At 35.8% G+C, this 18,299-nt stretch overlaps 1 protein-coding gene across 2 annotated transcripts in view; it reads left to right on the top strand.

Moving 5' to 3' along the window:
• Positions 1-18,299, top strand: part of LOC145671321 (uncharacterized) — a 503,933-nt gene that overhangs the window by 466,351 nt on the left and 19,283 nt on the right. Inside the window, exon 9 of one of the 2 annotated variants that reach the window (XR_014128506.1) lies at positions 4,589-4,766. The gene's annotated coding sequence lies outside the window, so the exon portion shown is untranslated. Of the gene's footprint in view, positions 1-4,588; positions 7,446-18,299 lie in introns of those variants that run through there. The other variant, XM_081740319.1, reaches the window with a different exon arrangement.

The following is an 18,299-nucleotide window of genomic DNA, read 5'->3' as shown; positions in this document are numbered from 1 at the left end:
CCTTTATACGAAGCATGTACAAAAGCAGCATTAACCGTCACTTACGAAAAACAACGATTTTCCTTTTACACCATTACGAATCACATCACTCAATCCTATAGTGATATTTTGTTTCATGTTATGAAAAATGATTGAAAGGATTTCTTTTTTTTTCTTTTTGTCTTTTTTCTTAAACCAAAGATAAGAAAATTATTGCTTTTAAAATTTTAATAATTTCTTAAGCAAATAATTATAGCGATTCCTAAATTTATAATATACCTAGAGATCCTTGATCACGATTTGATTCTTGCACCTTTGTCGTAATAAAGTACGATTTATATGTAGCGTTTTCTGTTTGTGATGATGCTCTATGAAGTACTTTTATCTCCTTAATGGTATGCTTAGAGCTTGCCAAATGTTTAGATTGACCTGAAACTACAAGATCTTGGAGATGTTGACACTCCAAACAAGTTGAAATTAGTATCAATGGACGTTTGGTTCGATATCATTAAACCTAGCTATTGCATTCACAATTGGTTGCATAAAAATAAATTTAATGATTTAGAAATACACGAAATCCAAAAAGACGGAGTTAAGGCTGGAGCTTTGTTTATTAACAAATTATTTCCAATTTGAAGAAAAGTATTGTAAGCAAAGGGAAGATCTGGTTATGGGAAATCCTCTACCTCAGTTGCTTGCCAATATTGCCATGAACCATTACCAATCAAACATACTTAAAAGGGAAGAGCTTCAATGTAAAGTATTAACTAATGTGTTTGTGCGGATGACATGTTACTTCAATATAGGAAAGATATAGATTTGAGTAGTATTTTAAAGGAATTGGATAATATACATCAAAGAAAAAGTTCAATATAGAAGTGAAGAAGGGTAACAAAGTTAATTTTCTAGATATTACCATCTTTAGGAGATATTAAAAATATCCATAACTAACTCTATGGCCTATGGAACCCTGAGGTTCAATGCTGCGTTCGCAAAAGCACTCCATTGACTTCTATCCGTAGCGAATTGGATCTAGTTTCTACTTTGTATTCTTATTTCTGGAAGATCATCTTAATATTGCCCTCCCATTTCGCTTAGTCTTTGTAATGGTCGTTTTCCGATTAGATTTCCAGTTGAAACTTTGAAAGTGTTCCTACTTTCTTCCATTCTGGCTACATGACTGCCCACTTGAGCCTCCTAGATTTGATGATCCTAACAATGTTTGGTAAACGGTATAAATTATGCGGTTCCTTGTTATGAAGTTTCCGCTATTCCCCATTCTCGTTCCTCTTGGATCCGAATATTTGTCTTTGGCTCTTGTTCTCAAATACTTTCAGTCTTATGTTCTACCTCAGAGTAAGCGACCATGTTTCGCAACTATATAGAACAACAGGCATGATTATCGTTTTATGTATCTTAAGCTTCAAATTCCATATAACCATTTTTATGAAATCAAAAGCCCTAAACATTTTTATTCATAAAAATGCAGTTTACCCGTTTAACATTAAAACAAATGTATGGATAAACTTTTTTTCTTTAGGTTTACGTTAGGTTCTAATCATTAGTATCATTAGAATAAAATTTGGAACAACAGCTAAAACTAATCCACAATCTAGGGTTACTTAAGGGATTTTCAAATGCTAATGTGGAAAACTAGAAATTATAAGCTCTACAGATTTTCAAAAAAAATTTAAACAAGCCCAATAAAGGATGGTGCAGAAGTGCCAAATGGATTTCGATCCCTCTGTGGCCTAACCTTTTATATCAATTAAAGGAAGTGGCAAGAAAATATGCGTGTAATGTAGCACTCAAACTCCTGATGAACTTATAAGTAACTTCACATCATAAGAGCTACTATGTGGATAATTTTAGCATGTCAGGCATATATTTAATGGAATGCGATTGTAACCAAATTTAAGTAGATATGACCAAAAGAAATGAGGCAACTAGAAGAAAAGAACACATAAGAAACACAAAAGACTAAGATCTCACAGTTTCAGGTATATTTAGCAGCATCTAAATATACCATTAAATAGGTAAAAGCATTCCATAAAGTATGATCACAAATAGAGGACGTAATATGAATTGTACCTCATTAGTCAAAGGTGCCAGAATTAAATCTTGATCAAGAATCTTTAGATAAAATCTGGAATTATAAGTTTAACTTAGTAAACGCTAAAAGTTTGCTAAAGAAACGATTAAAGTTTAAAAAGAACTAATTTTCTTATCGCTCGTTTCATTTTATTTCAGTAATTTTTCATAACAACACGAAACAAAGTATCACTATAGGAGCTGGCTACTTTGATTCATAGTGGTGTAAATGATGAATTTTGATTTTTTACATAAGTGACAGTTAATACTGTTTTTATACATTTTTCTATAAAGATCTGTAAATACTTTTTTTTAAATATAATATTGCGTAACAAGTATCTGAGAATTTTGCAGTGAACATTTAAAAGTGGTATCCATTAATACATAGAAGAAAACAAAGAAAGAATGAATGTGAGTTCACGATCCGATCTATCTTCAAAGGCCAATATTTGTCTGAGGATGCTTACAAATTAAAGGAAGCGAAATTAAAACAGGAAAAAATAACATTAAATCGACATACGGTATGTGAAACTTTATTTTCAATATGCTTATTTATTAATTTATTAGATATCGGGATCAAAATAAATTTGATATTTATTCAAAATTATATGTAAAGAGAGAAAACAGAGCGACCAACCTAATAAAAAATGAAATAAAATGAAATTTCTAGTTTTATATTCCACTGTTAAGCCCTTAGGGTAAAGGAGACGAATGACTAATGAGAGTAAATATTATTATAAATGGATTGGTGGAATGAGGATGTACAGGAGACTAAGAAAATCCATCGATACTTTGTTGTTCACAACACGGTGAAATGACCTAGAATCGAAGCAAGGATCCTTCGCACCAATTGCGAGCTCTCTACAATTGAATCATCGTTCTCCTTTAACCTTAAGAAAGTTCTGGCTAAAGTGGAGATACTTTTTTATTTATCGTCCTGTAATTATTGTTGGTTTATTACGAGGGCTGGAAAGAAAAAAGTGGCAATATATAAATTTTTCGTGAATCATGTATTGTACAATCATGAGACTTCTACAGGCCTTCAACGTAATCTGTAGCATGTTGCATCCGTTGCCAGATGTGGGGGAGGCGCAGGATACCAACAGCGGTTCCCTCTTTGTTGGTGTCTGCAAGAGAGCGCCCTATAGCTCGAAGTATGGCATCTCTGGTGCAGAAACGCACCCCTCGCAGTGGTTCTTTCATTTTAGGGAACAGATGAATCCCATGGACTCATGTCCGGCGAATAGGGTGCGTGCTCTAGAATCTCTCACCCCATCATGCAAACAGGTTTCTCACAGCAACTGCGTTGTGACAGCGGGCGTTGTCATGTAAAACAATAAGTGGATCCCTTATGAAGTTGAGTCGTTTCCTGCGAAGTGCAGGACGAAGATGTTGTTCCAGAAACATGCAGTAGTACGCGGCATTTACGGTCTAGTTCGGAGGAACTGCATACCTTAATATGACACTACGTACATCGTATACCACTATTAGCATCACCTTCACATTTCCCGGTTCCTGACGCAGCTTCTTGGATCAGAACATGATTAGGTGGCGCCATTCATTTGATTGTCGTTAAAAGTTCTGGCTCATAAAAGCACGTCCATGTTTCGTCAAGCGCGATGATCCTGTCCAGGAATACACGACCTTTCCATCTGTAACATGCCAAATGATCACCGGCGAGGGCGTATCTGTGCCATTTTTGAAGATCTGTAAGGTGGTGCGATACCCACTGGGATGCAATTTTTCGGTGACGAAGATGTTCCTACCTCGTTATCCAATTCCCAGGCATCAACCTCCTGTCCACATGCATCAAAGATTGAATCAATTCAATGACTCGGTTTTCGACCCCATGTCGACCTCCACACTATCACGTCCTGCACGAAACACTGCAACCCAACGTGCCATAGTCCGATATAGCAGTGCGTCACTACCGCATTCTTCACGTAGTCCAAAGGACATTCCCTGGCGTTTTTTTTACGAGCCACTTCGATCTTTATCCATGCATGTTGTTCTACCTTGGAAAGCATTCCCTTTAGAGCGGTGTAATTTGACAACCTACATTCAAAACACCGCGCTACTATCATTGCAGCACCTACACTAGCGCCGCCCCCCGAGTTGTGTAGCTCCACCCACCCTCTACATGTGTTGCCAACAGCAGCTCGAATAAAAATTCCTGCGCGGGGATAAAGCAGTGATGCAGCTTATTTCTTTCTAGCCGTCGTATTTAATAGGCACATGCTTCGGTATTAGTAACCCATTTAAGTTTTTAAAAGTTTGGAAGAAGAGTGTGAATTCCTGGAATTATCCTTTTGCTCTACGTCTTTGTTTACGAAAATTTAACAAGCTTCAACATTACGCCATTTTATCTTTATATTGGGTTTGTGTAGAACACATTACAGTCTAACAAAATATTCATTACAAGTTTTTTTTTTCCTTAAACACTTATAGACTTCAAATGTTTTATAATATTTATAGTGAATAAGCAATATTTTAATTCAGTGTTTCTGTTTTATTTCAGAGTCAATACAGGTTTGGTGTGAAAGCGTACAACGAGTATATAATACAATCCTGCTATAATCCTGCTATATTTGTATTTGGACTCTGGAACAAGACTCGGGGCAGAAGTAGAAAGGAACTGGGACTACTTCATTTATATGAGTGATAGTGGGCGTATCCTGGAAATGCATCTTCAGCAGGTGCTTCTGTTTTCTTAATCTTGAAGTAGATCTTAAATAGTGAAGCCTTGTCATGTTATTAATATTTTTCAACATTAAATCTGAAGGAAATCCTGATGACGTGTCTGGATACTTGGATCAAATGGCTCCAGGTAATCCAGTGCTGAAAACGATTAAAAACAAATCGACTTGCATTATTATGGTTATGGCAGATGCTAAATGTCGAATTGGGATGGTTGCCGTAGGTACTGAAAAAGTTTCTATTTTAAGTGCCGTATTATATTCACGGGTTACACCAAAATTGCCGTTTGATATGTTATCTCCATATACCTTTTATTTTTTTCATGTTGATAGTGGAGCTTCGCGCGTGATATGCTATATCATGCAAGAAAAGGAGATAAAACTATGCATCTTAATATTGGATTGTATATGTACGGGTACATATTTTAAAACGAAAGCCTAACATTCAATTTGATGAAATGGGATTTCATTGCATATCAGATACCACAAACAATCTATATTTGCCTTAATACATACGGTACAGCTATTACGTATTGGCCTTGTTACTTTATTTATTAAGTTACTCTACAGTTTTGGAGCAACTACGCACAACATATTTGTTTGCTATTTAGATACATTTTTTTATTATTATTTTATATGTTCAATTTTGCTTCCTGTCCTGTTGTATTTACTCTGTTTTCTACACAATAGATATCTTTCGTAACTGCAGTTTTCAAGTTTTATCAAATTCTTTTAGCAGTCCAGTTTAATCTAAATACCATTGCTCTATCTGTCTCTGATATGCAAGTCCAACAATTTAACAGGAATTCCAACCAGAACTTGCATTCTTTTAAAAATAATAATTCCCAAACAAAAGCAAAATTAAACTTCAGAAAATAGAAATTTACTATAGAACTATAACAGTACTATAGAAGAGGAAGAGACCATAAAAGGACAAATACGTCCTGATTATTTTTACGTAATATCCAAAATTATTATTACTATGCTGTCCAAGTACTTAGATATTGTCTCCCCAAAGTTTTAATTTTGTCTTTTGCGTGGTAGTTATTTTCAAAAAAGAAATTTAAAAATTAGGTGAATTTTATTTCGAGTGACTCAAGTAGAAAAGATTATGCAATACGGAAGATATCTCACATATGTTAAATTAATTTTCATGTGCAATGTGCTACAGCCTTCTGGGCCAAATATTAGGTTAGTATGGGAATTAAGTATATAATACAACATTAGTAATTAATTACAATTCGTTAATCAATTTTCTACTAAAAAGTTGTGGTAATTTGGAAAATGCCCAATGGTAAAATTTTCTTTAAAAAAATAAAAAACTATTAACCAATACTTTTCGAGAGATACTTATTTGTAGAAAATCGATTACCTAAAATGACTTGGCAACAGTGTACATACGGACAACAAATGAAAATTGCTATTCATGAGTTATCATTGTTGTGCTATTCAACTGAAGGTAATTTTGAAAATCCAGCTAATATTTTGATTCTACTTCATTTAATTAACCCAAAAGTAACAAAATCCCAGTCATTTAGTATTTGGTTCAGAAGAAGACCGCAGCATGTAACTTCTTAAAATTTAGGCTAAAGTTGGAAAATACATTTGTGAGTATTTACTTTGGTATTAAGAAACGTGTCTATTACAATGTAATTTTAAAAATTTATGCCTGTTTGTTTTCACCATAAAGCTGTTAATAACATTGATAAGTAATTTAATCTCATTATTTGGAAGACGAGGGTTGTAGATCAAATATCTATAGGATTCATTTTTTATTTTATTTTCAACCATTGACTGTTACTTCTTATAAGTCAATTGTTCGTTTTTCTAGATTATACACAGCAAAGCAATGGAAACACAGTGATATTACAGCCATGATTGCTAGTTATTTCTTAAATACTAAAATTGCCTCTACCTAACTTCAATTTTTAAAAAGTCGAAACTAGTAATACTCATGATAATGTAGAGCTCTAGAAAACAATTGAATGTTGTTTTTGGCATAAAATGTTGATAGACTGAGATGTAATAAAGAAGTTTAGTGTACAGAGTGCAAGAACCGTTTAAAAGGAAGTATGCACAGGGTGAACAATGGCTTGTAATATAAAAATTTTGAGTGTTTCGGTATAATACATTACTAGTTCTTATCAATGAAGATTTTAAAAAATAAAACAAATATATATATACCCTGTGTGCCTTCTGTCGTTGTTACGAAATAAAATAGTTTAAACTTACATGTATATGTAAATAATAATAATAATAATAATAAAATCATTTTGGAAATTGTTTTACATCTAAAATTATTATTGCATATGTTATACAACATACGACATTAAAGTCTTTTGTACACTTGAATATCCAATGTATCATTTTTATACATTTTGCTGAGGACAAATTCTTTTAAATGTTTTATACAATATTCTCTTTTTTTAAATATTACAGATACATGGTGTGGTTTATCAGTAATTAATCCAATAAACTGTACTTGATGGTAATTTATGATAGCCATAATATTTAATTAAAATACGTTTTCATGTACGAGCAGAGTTCAAAAAATCGGAGAGTTGTTTGAATTACATTTACGTTCTTTCTTCATAAATTTGTAATGCGTTCATAATTTTGTGGTGAGGTGGCCAAGTGAAATATGTTCGGTTCTCGAAGTTGGGCACGATAACTATTTAACATTTGTCAATTCTTTTTTTTTTAAATAACATTTTTGGACATTTATTGGCAATAGAATGTCAGTCTACCTATTAATGTAGAAACATACAAAAGAGTAAAAAACTAGAAAAAGTACGAGGGCTAGTCAAGAAAGACTTGGACTGATTTTTTTTCTAGGCAATTTATTATTACTCAGCAACAGGCACATGATCCTTTTCAAAGTAGTCCCCGCCCATTTGAATGCACTTTTTCATTCGAGTCTTCCAGTCCTCAAACACGTGTCGCAGGCCATTCTTTGAGAGGTCCTTCAAAACCGCCTCCGATGCCTTCAGAACCTCGGAATTATCGGAGAAGCGGCGTCCACGCAGTCTGGATTTTAGGGCAGGGAATAGAAAAAAGTCGCACGGTGCGGTAGGCGTCTCCACCATCCTCAAACCTTTGCAACAGCTCCCTGCAAGTCTCCACTCGAACGGCCTTCTGCTTAGGTGTCGGGAGTCGCGGAATCCATCGCGCACACACTCGGCTCATGTGGAGGTGGTCATGCAAAAGTTTGAAGACACTGCCATGAGATATGCGTAGTACGGCTGCCAGATCGTCGATACTGATGCGGCGATCTTCTCTAACAATGACTGCTGCCGTGTTAATGTTCACCTCAGTAACAGCTGACGCTGATACACCTGGTCCACCAGCTTTCGTGATTGTCATTCGGCCCTCTTTAAACTCCTTGAACCACCAGGACACGGTACTTCGTGGCAGAGCGTCATCTTTGTAGGCTGCTCTCAACATTCCTAGAGTTTCTGTGGCACTTTTCCCCAGGCGATAGCAGAACCGTATAGCTGCAAATTGTTCATCTCGTAATGACTCCATTTCTTCTACAGGCGACTTCTAGAGGCGGCGCAGAACATCACCTGCAATAAAAAGTCGTGGTTACCAAACATGCAATGATTCCTTAACAACATTTTATATATATGCACAGCAAGACCCACCCTACTTGTATGCGAAACTATGAAGCTCCAGCGTTAACAGAACTGCCGGGAAAAATATCAGTCCAAGTCTTTCTTGACTTGCCCTCGTATATCATCATATTTTGGAATTTCAGCACAGAATTATCAACATAATTCCTACAACTATGTAGTTGATACATGTCTCATTTTTTTATTTTTCCCCCCAAATTAATGTACCACTGCCTCGAATCTTATCACAAATTACTTCTTCGCAGAGAAGAGTTTTGAATTTATGGGAAGCACAAAAAATTGCAGCATAGTGCTAAGTCCGCAAAGTAGTCGAATAAATTTGTTTTTATAAAGTTCAGCATCATACAACGGTGGATTGGAAGTTTGTGGCCTGATCTACAAAATTAAAAAACATTTGGATAAATTATATTTTTCCTCGACCAAGATACTTTTACTTTAAAAAAATATATATATATAGGTCGACAATTTTACTTTAAAAAATCTAAATAAAAAGAAAAAATATAAATAAAATGATACTGATGATAGATGTGTTTCTGTATGATGTTCCCTTTCCTTAAGACTATGGATGCGTGAATGTGTCACTGACTGGTGACCGCGAACCCACCGGGCCCAGGTTGGGCAAGCTGTCAACACTCACTGATCCATCCACCAAACCAATCATCCCCGGAAAACAGAACTCAAATTTTGCCCAAAATGTGAAGATTCCAGAGTATCTTCCATCTCAACTCACAGTCCGGTATCCAGGCCTGCAGTTCATCATTCGCATCCCACCAAGAAATAGGTTGCGAACCACAACTACTGACACAGGACATCGACCTACGAGTGGAGCTGGCAATGAGCACAGTGGAGATCTTAATTTTGTCTGTAAAAGCCCTATCTAAATAAAATATTAAAAAAAAAACTTACAAATCCCAAATAGAATTTTGTCGCGCAACGAAATAAAAAAATCCAAACTGAGATTTTGATTAAAACTGATAAAATTCAGAAAATTTCTGCCGACTCGGTTGTTTCCAACCCCGGTCACACTAAGGAAAATCTCTTCCCTCGATTCACAGCCATTTCATTTCACCATGTAAAATTATTATGTACGTACTGCTCTTTACCTTGTTCATGTTTCACATACATATCAAACAAAACTGTAACTCAAATTTACTACTTAAAACTAAAATGCTATATTCTGTACTTGAAAAGAAAGAAGTTTTCACGGCTAGTAATTTTTATTTGACATTCTTCATTGAAAGTGGATTTGACAAGAAATTTGATAAGAGAATTTCTACATTTGCTCGTGCTGACATACCCATCTGAATTGGAACAAAAGAAACTAATATTAAAGATTTTCTAAATATTCAGAGCCGAAACATTATTTACTTTTCATTTAATTTTCCACAGATATTCTTGAAATATTCATATTCATTAATATTCACAATATTTATAAACATTCACATCAGACCGACACAAAACAAATGAAAAATCAACAAAATACATCACTTTTAAATCTACACTATATATTGTCTGTGGTTAGCTATTTATCTCCTTTCTTTCTCATTTTGGTGCTCAAACCTCTGTGCACTGAAATTGTGGCCGGCATAGAGGATTTTCGCTTTTCGCTACCTCCCTTAAAACTCGGACCCCTTGGACAAACTAGCACAGGTAAACACTCAAAGGAATATTTGCACAACTTAAACCTAAAATACCCTATCCTAACCTAGCTATCCTATACCAACTTAACCTAAGAAAAAAAAATTATCATACACATATACATGAAGCACCCTTTTCATTCACTAAATTTATGTTGACTTTGAGCTACCACATTATGGCAAAAGACGTAGTGGTTATTTATGAAAGTGTCGCTCTGAAATTCTCTTTTCTTAAAAAACTACTATAACATTTCTACTAATAAATCGTTAAAACTGTATTTTTTAAAACTTTCTCGATGGGTATCAGAGTAAAATACCGGAGATTTAACCTATTGACGATAGTCTCTTGTTACCGGTACGCAAATTCATGTACCCTTGTACTAGCCATTAGCCGTGATTTCTGACACTTGCTTCCAAAGTTTCTGTAATCTTTAGAATTATTTTTAAAACCAAAGAAAAACATCATGCCAAATTATAAAAATTTTGAGCAGTACTATGCTTCTGAAAATGAATAATTTTGAGGTTTTAGGGAATCTAACATTCTTTTATTGGGGGAAATGTGTGTGCGGTACACACATTTCTTGTTGTTATGACAATCGTCTGCATTGAGATAATTCTATCTTTCTCCCCCCCCCCCCATTGAATGAATTCACGCTCCCACATTTTCCAGACCTATATGTATGAAATATTGGGGAAAACTAACTGCACTTAGCACATCATGTTAAAATTCATACGTACGCAGGAAAACCACACTGTTATTGTTATGACACAAACTATTAATTTCGAGGTTTCACTTTCTGAACTAAATTTTGTTTCCACTAGTTTCCTACTTACATGAATCCATCCATCGTCGATTTTCAAACTGAGTTTAAAGTTATGATGAATATTTTCCACTAAATCCCCTCAAGGGATTTCTTTAGTGGTCTAAAAAATATATTTACATCCACAAGTAACTGCGATGTCGTTCCATGTGACAATGGAGTGCCACTCAACTTCTTCTTCCCTGATGCTAACACACCAAACTCAAGATTTGAGTATTTTGCCACCGCCTTATTCTGCTTCTACTACAATTTCTCGCTGTTCGAGAACGTAAAATTTTTCAAGAAGCACCATTCCATACGAGTAACACTGATGTTAATCAAAGAATAAATCACAGTTTTAAAAATACTAATTAATTTCACAATTTTGTACAGACGCCGAACACTGCACGTCTATCTCCTATGGCTTCTGCTGATGTAAGGCGAAGAATAAATCACCGTTTTAAATAATTATTTTAACAAATTAACCTGATAGACCCTGAATTTTTTTGTGTGCAGTTTTTTGTTAATTTATACTTGAATATGTTAATTGGGCTTCATACATCATAAAAATACCATTGCATCTGAGAAAATAATTTTTGGTGTTTATATATATGGTGTGTCCATATGGTCACGCTAGGCCTTCGTGATACATAAAAGCAATAAATAACACTACAGATAGGGTTCAAAAACTATATTTTCCTTACTTTTCTTTTATACAAACTTATTCCCATTGTCTTGGGAAAATGACAACGATAGTGTGTTTAATACTTCTTAGTATGGAAATTGAAAAAAAAAACAAGGAACACAAAGCCCAACATCACATTTTACACATGCTGTACGCCCCACTGATGAACAATTTTCTCCAGCACATCTTCGTTTGTTGCCAGGAACAGGAATAACTAAATGGCCAAAACCATAAAATCTTACTGAATCGGATATTCTGTTTGCAGAGAAAGTCTGGATACAACTGGACGTCCAGCACCTCTTGGTGCCGTACCAAATGCAAGTAAATAGTATTGAGCAATTTCTCTTCTAAATTCTAGTTGACTGGAAGTTGAACCAGCATTGTGTGATATCTGCCATGCGTTATGAAATGATACTTCCAACAGCCAAGTGAAGATTGACCACCACCATTTCTTTCCCCTAATACCAATTCTATAGTATTTTATGTTCCTATCCATTTAATCTGTGTCCCCCATAAACGTATTGTATTCTCCGATCAAACGTGGACGAGTTACTGTTATCTCTTTCTTGGCTGATCTGGAATATGTTTCTACATTTCCTAGTGGGAAAACACAATGAACAGTGGATGCGACTGTGACTACTGAATTGTCATGCCATCTTGAAATCACTACACCATCTTCACTCCCTCTATGTTCGTAGTAACCTCTTTTCTGCTTCTTGAATTCAGATGACATTGAGAAATTGCATTCCTTGGGAACCGTGTTTTTACGTATAGAACCAGTTACACCATTAAGGACTTTAGGTGTAACAGAAGTGGTATGCTTGTGAAAAAATTGTCGAAATAGAAACTGAATGGTAATTTTTAACATCACTTGGAAATTCATCTATCATATGGAACAGAGGAGCGTCTGCTTTTCCAAATTTTTGTTCATATTCTGCTATGCATTGCAGATTTTTGCCTTGGTACACATCAACGTTAATTAGGTATCCATTTGGGCTATTCAGGTACTAAACCTTGTACCCAAAACGCACAGGTTTTCCTTTTATAAACTTTTTACAACCATGTCTGCCATAGTATGCTATCATTGATTCGTCAAAATTTATTGCCTGCGCTGGAACAAAATGTTTGATGCAATTACTTTTCAATTTATTCATTAGTGAGCGTAGTTTTCAAAGTTTATCTAATTCACTCACCTTCTTGTCCGCAAAATGCAGAAACCTCATTATTTGAATAAACCTATTCCTTCTAATTGCATTGTGTACCATTAAATTTCTCATATCAGTCCCAGAATCCCAATAGTATCTCTTGCCTGGAAGTGTATTATACCCTGACACAAACAAAACACCCAAACATAATTTCAAATCCTCTTTAGAGACATTCGGATCTGGCATGTTTTTAAACAGAACATATTTCTGGATTTCACATATAGCTAAATCGAATATATCTTCATCAAAGAAAAATTCAAAAAGGTCAGCAGGTTTGAAGTCAGTATATTTTGAATAAGCTCCCTAATAGGCAGCGAATTGCTGATATCGTTTTGTGTCAACTTTCCCCTCTTATGACGCTGATTCCGCTTCCGTTTCTTTGAAATATTACTTTCTTCCTTCTCTATGTTTTCACTCCCTTGTTCCAGATTCTCTCCCTCCTTCTTCCCATCAATCCCTCACAAAGGCATGTCGTTGGAGAACACTACTTCTGCCAAAGCAAAGAGTTGTCTCCTACTTAGGTTGTCTATCAAACCGCCAACATGTTCCTCTGGCGAATCCTCGTCAGATAAAATATTTGATTCTGGAAGTTCAATAAATATACACTCTATTTCTCCATGGCCTATTTCAACCGGCTTCTGAAGTTCTTCCAACACGCCATACACTGTTAAGTATCTGGAAATGCGAAGGAAAAGTTTTTCTTAGGACGGGAAAATTATGATTTGCCAAGCCTTATGGCTACTACGAAAGCCTAGCCTGACCATGTGGTAACATGAACGGTACATGGCTCTGCACAACGTTCATGTATGTTTCTTAGCACAATATATTATTTACCTCAACGCCTGACTTCTTTCTGAATCAAAACACACAATAATTGGAAATATATTAGCAACAATGTAAAAATAAAATGAATTCTCACCTTTTATTATATGCCATTGTTGCAACTGTAGAAGTAGCAAGATTTTCAGATGCATGTAACTTCACACTAAACAAGGAAATCTCAAGATTGATACTGAAATCTTGTCAAACACATCATCAGCTGAGAGTTGACAGTGCTACATGTGAGTCTTTGTGAAACTAACCAGAGGAAAACAATTTGAAGATCATCGTGCGTAACGTGACCATATGGTAACGCAAGGTCATACCAGGTTAATACAGACGCCGAACACTGCACGTCTATCTCCTGTGGCTTCTGCTGATGTAAGACAAAGAACAATGAGAAGATGATCCCTAATTGGAAGATTATTGTGACGTAACTATGGGATGATAGGCTTCTCTGCTGAAATCAAAGAAAGCCGAAAATCTCAACCACAGCTGTGATTGCGGATGATCCAATCAAATAATTTACTCCGAAAACAAAGAGATGCACCAAGAAGAAATTATGGCTGACTTTCTTAATTTGGAATTTTGAAGAAAAATTACGAAATAAAAATTTCAGTTTTCTTTTGAAGATTCCCTATGCCGAAATATCCATAGAAATAAACTGAAAACCATTAAGAAAACTAAAATATACACTTATTTTCTAAAATAATGTTATATTTTTGGTTAAATACGTAAAATACGCAAAATATAATTATTAACCCTGTATTTTTCATGTAATACTTGTTGAAACTAATTACTTAAATAAAATTACGAAAAATTTGCGACCTACTTTTCATACTACAAAGTTAAACATGTTTTCTTACATTTTCAATAAAAATAGAATTTCTTTAAATATACTAGGTGTTCAAAAGTACCGGGCCATGTTACGTTATGCCGAGCATAAGATAACATCCTCCGGACAGTAGACGTCCAAGATGGACAAGATATATTTATATCCCTGGCTTTTAGGAAGAGGCCCGACCAGATCGAGACTAGAAAAAAACAACATTTAAAAAATTAAAAATATATAACTAAGGAAGAGTATTTTCATTTAATATTTGCAACAGTTTCATTGCCTCAATAAAGACTGTCATTTTAGACCAACACTTTATTTTCATTGGCCAACTAGTACTAAAATAATTTGGTTCAAATTTGCGCAGTGCTGACCCCACGGCCATCACTCAGGTGGAAATAATTGCACATGATATTGGGGCAGGCTCAGGGCCGCAAGGTCTGTCACGCCAGTGATATATATATATACTCATTTTAAAAAGTAAACTGCCGATGTGTCTGAAACGAAAAGTTTTCAATGAATGTATTCTTCCTGTTTTGACATACGGGGCTGAGACATGGACACCAACAAAATCAGACATTCACAGTCTGCAGACTACACAAAGTCGCATGGAGAGATGTATGCTCAGAATAACCCGAAGAGATAGGAAAAGAAATATGTGGATCAGGAAGATGACAGGAGTGACGGATATTATTGCGAAAATAAAGTTACTGAAGTGGTAGTGGGCGGGACATATCGTAAGAAGAACTGATGGCAGATGGACAAAGGCAGTTCTCGACTGGATACCTAGAGACAGGAAACGCCCAGGAAAGCGTCGTAATACAAGATGGAGTGACGAAATGAAAAAGCACTGTAAAATAGCATGGAAAAGAACAGCAGAAGATAGATGGTTATGCAGAAGAGTTGGAGAGACCTTCATCCAGCAGTGGATAGACATAGGTTGAAAATGATGATGATGATGATGAAATTATATATATATATATATATATATATATATATATATATATATATATATATATATATATATTTAAATCCCTCTACCAATATAGAGACCGTTATAAAACGTATCCTTTTTGCAACCGGTAGAACGGCTGGAGTTTAGAAATTTGTTTTTGGATATATCGTCTCTAGACATTGAGGATGACACCGTAGTCAACTTTTTTTCTTCAAAATTGATGTATTTCTGCCTGTTCCCAAACTGGCGTTATTCTGGAGACAATTCACTCAAGTACCTCTTCGGAGTCCAGTATAGATGCTTTTTTGCGTACAGTTTCAGGCAATTTCTGCGCCCATTCAAGCAGAAGTACCAACGTTTGCTTGGGCGTCCAATTAGCCTTACAATGAAGCAGACTTCCGGTGAAGCTGTGTATAGATGCTTTATGCACCTCTAGTTATGGTATCAGATATCTATGTATTTATCTGATGGAGTGACGAGCTCTTTATTCTGTTCCTTCAGCTTTTTACTATATATAAGGAGTATCAGACCACCCGTCCCAGGCACTTTTCTCGCCTCGTAGTGCACGTAGACACTTCAAACAAAAAATGAACTACCAAATCGTATGTGAAGAATCAAACTGTGATTCTTTCATATTCAGTGGCGTAGCGAGAATACTTCCGCGGGGAATGAACTCCAAAATTTTAAATGGAGAGTGGTACCAATTTCGATTTATTTGGAAGTATTATTGAAAAGGAAACAACTTTTACAGGAACATTTTCCGTTAAAATCTCCGGTTTGGCATCTATGTATTATTTGCTGTTGAATTGCAACTAAGAACAACAGTTTTAGTTGGCAATGACTCCAAAAAAACATCAGATAGCACATGTTCTATTAAATAGTTGTTAAAAACGCTTTATAGCATTTAGTATCAAACGTTAGGGCATATGTCGTCTACTTATCAACAAACGAAAACAATATTACAGGACAGTACTAGTTTAAATTTCGGAATATGAACCAATTTAAAACAGAAAAACAGAGAAAAACACTCTTTGGTTTTAAACTACGTATGAAAGAAATTTGGGTGTAAAGTCCAACAACTCCGCTCAAAAAAAATCAAACTTACGAAATCACTGACACTCTCTTAGTCTTCTTAACTTATGTAAACATTTTAATAAGTCACTTTTCGGAACTCATTGCACAAACAATTGTTCAAGAATAATAAAAATAAACAAACTGAAGATAATAAATAAAATAAATAACATGAACTGCAAGGTCTGAACATTCTCACCAAAATGTCGTACTCCCCCCCAAAAAAAATAAAACACAATAAATGTTCAAAAGATCGTCCAGCACGTGCGATGCACATTCGAATGCGCACCGGGACACTGTAGATTGCTCTTAACACTTTATTTCATCTTAGTCCATGGCAGACATTATAGATCTTGTTCATTATGTCTTCCCTTGTAGTAGGACGCTCTTGCTAAACCAGCTCCTTGACACGTCCCCAAAATAAAAATCGAGAGGAGTCAGGTCCGGATAACAAGCTGACCAGAAAACGGCCTCCTCTTCCGATCCACCTGTTTGGAAATAAATGAGCAACAGTTTATCCGGCAACTGTTGCAAAATGAGCAGAGTAACCGTCTTGTAATCACATTATTTCACGAGTTGCTAATGAGACCTCTTCCAAGCGCTCACAAAGAACATCTGACTAATAATTAGCGTATCCTACTTCTGTTAAAGTACCTTCGAATAAATAAGGACCAATTTGGCCTCTCACTATATCACGTCAGACATTTAGACTCCAGATATGTTGATTGTCAACTTCACGTACCCAGTGAGCATTCTCGCTGGACTAGTAGTGAGCGTTGTGTACGTTGACCTACATTAATCTTGAAGGTCACCTCATCCGTACACAGAATGTTGTGGTGAAACATGGATTCCTGTCGCTCAGCCATTGACTCCAGATGGTTATGGAAATCTTGTTCTCGGAGTTTTTGGTGCAGACGAACATGATAAGGATTTAACGCGTTATTGTGCAGAGTCCTCCAAATCATTATGTGGCTCATAGCAGCATCCCTAGCTAATCGTCCTGTTGAGATTTGGGGAACCATAAAGACTGCATCAAGGATGTCGGGAGACCGTTTATCCTAAACATGTCACCTGATCTCCAGACGTTTGTTGTGGTGAGGATGGACGTGCCCAATCCTTTGCACACAAAGTGCCGATCAGATACTCGTGAACGTTTGCGGACAGATAGTCAGTGTCTGTGAATATCTGAGGGTTCAGTGAATATATTCTTGTGAAGGCAAATCGGTTGAGAGCTACGTCCATGTGACATACCTTTTTGGTGTGCCTCTGAAACAAGATGCGCTACATCGTATTCGGATGTCTTTACTCCAGCATTCTTGCGCATCCGCAGTGAACAAGCATCATTGTATGTGTCTTGAAATGGTTTCATAAAACACCTATCAGTGAGTTGAGTCTTGTGAGTGATATGCGGAGGAGTACTGAGCAGTGAATCCTGTGATCCCTCGCATATTTAATCACTTTCAGTTCTTTATGGCTGCCATGTCCATCAACAATTAGCACAACTGGGATGTGAGGGAAAGGATGACAGAATTTTACAAAGTGTTGCAATTAAGTTAAAAAAATATCAGTCGTTATCCAATCAGTACTTTGTGCTACAGCAATACTCTCAGGTGGAGCATCAACAAACAGTCCCTCACTCTTCTTCTGGCGCGGAAATACGACTACGAAGAGGGGTAGTACAAACTGACCAGTAGCACTCACGCAGAATATCAATGTTATATTCCGACCTCTTTCGCCCGACGTAGGATTGGCAGATTTTGTAAGCGAAAAACCCGGAAACCAATCTCACGCTATATAGCCATTAAGATCACAGTTCCTACTCATTTGTTAAGAATCTATTATACCAGTCTTTTCACATTAGTAGCTACTTACAATTTTTCAGTTCATTCTTTTT

The sequence above is a fragment of the Thermobia domestica genome, chromosome 15, assembly GCF_964235325.1.
Source record: "Thermobia domestica chromosome 15, izTheDome1.hap1.1, whole genome shotgun sequence".
NCBI classification, from domain to species: Eukaryota; Metazoa; Arthropoda; class Insecta; order Zygentoma; family Lepismatidae; genus Thermobia; species Thermobia domestica.
The sequence above is the reverse complement of the archived record's forward strand: the minus strand, read 5'-3'. Positions and strand labels throughout refer to the sequence as shown.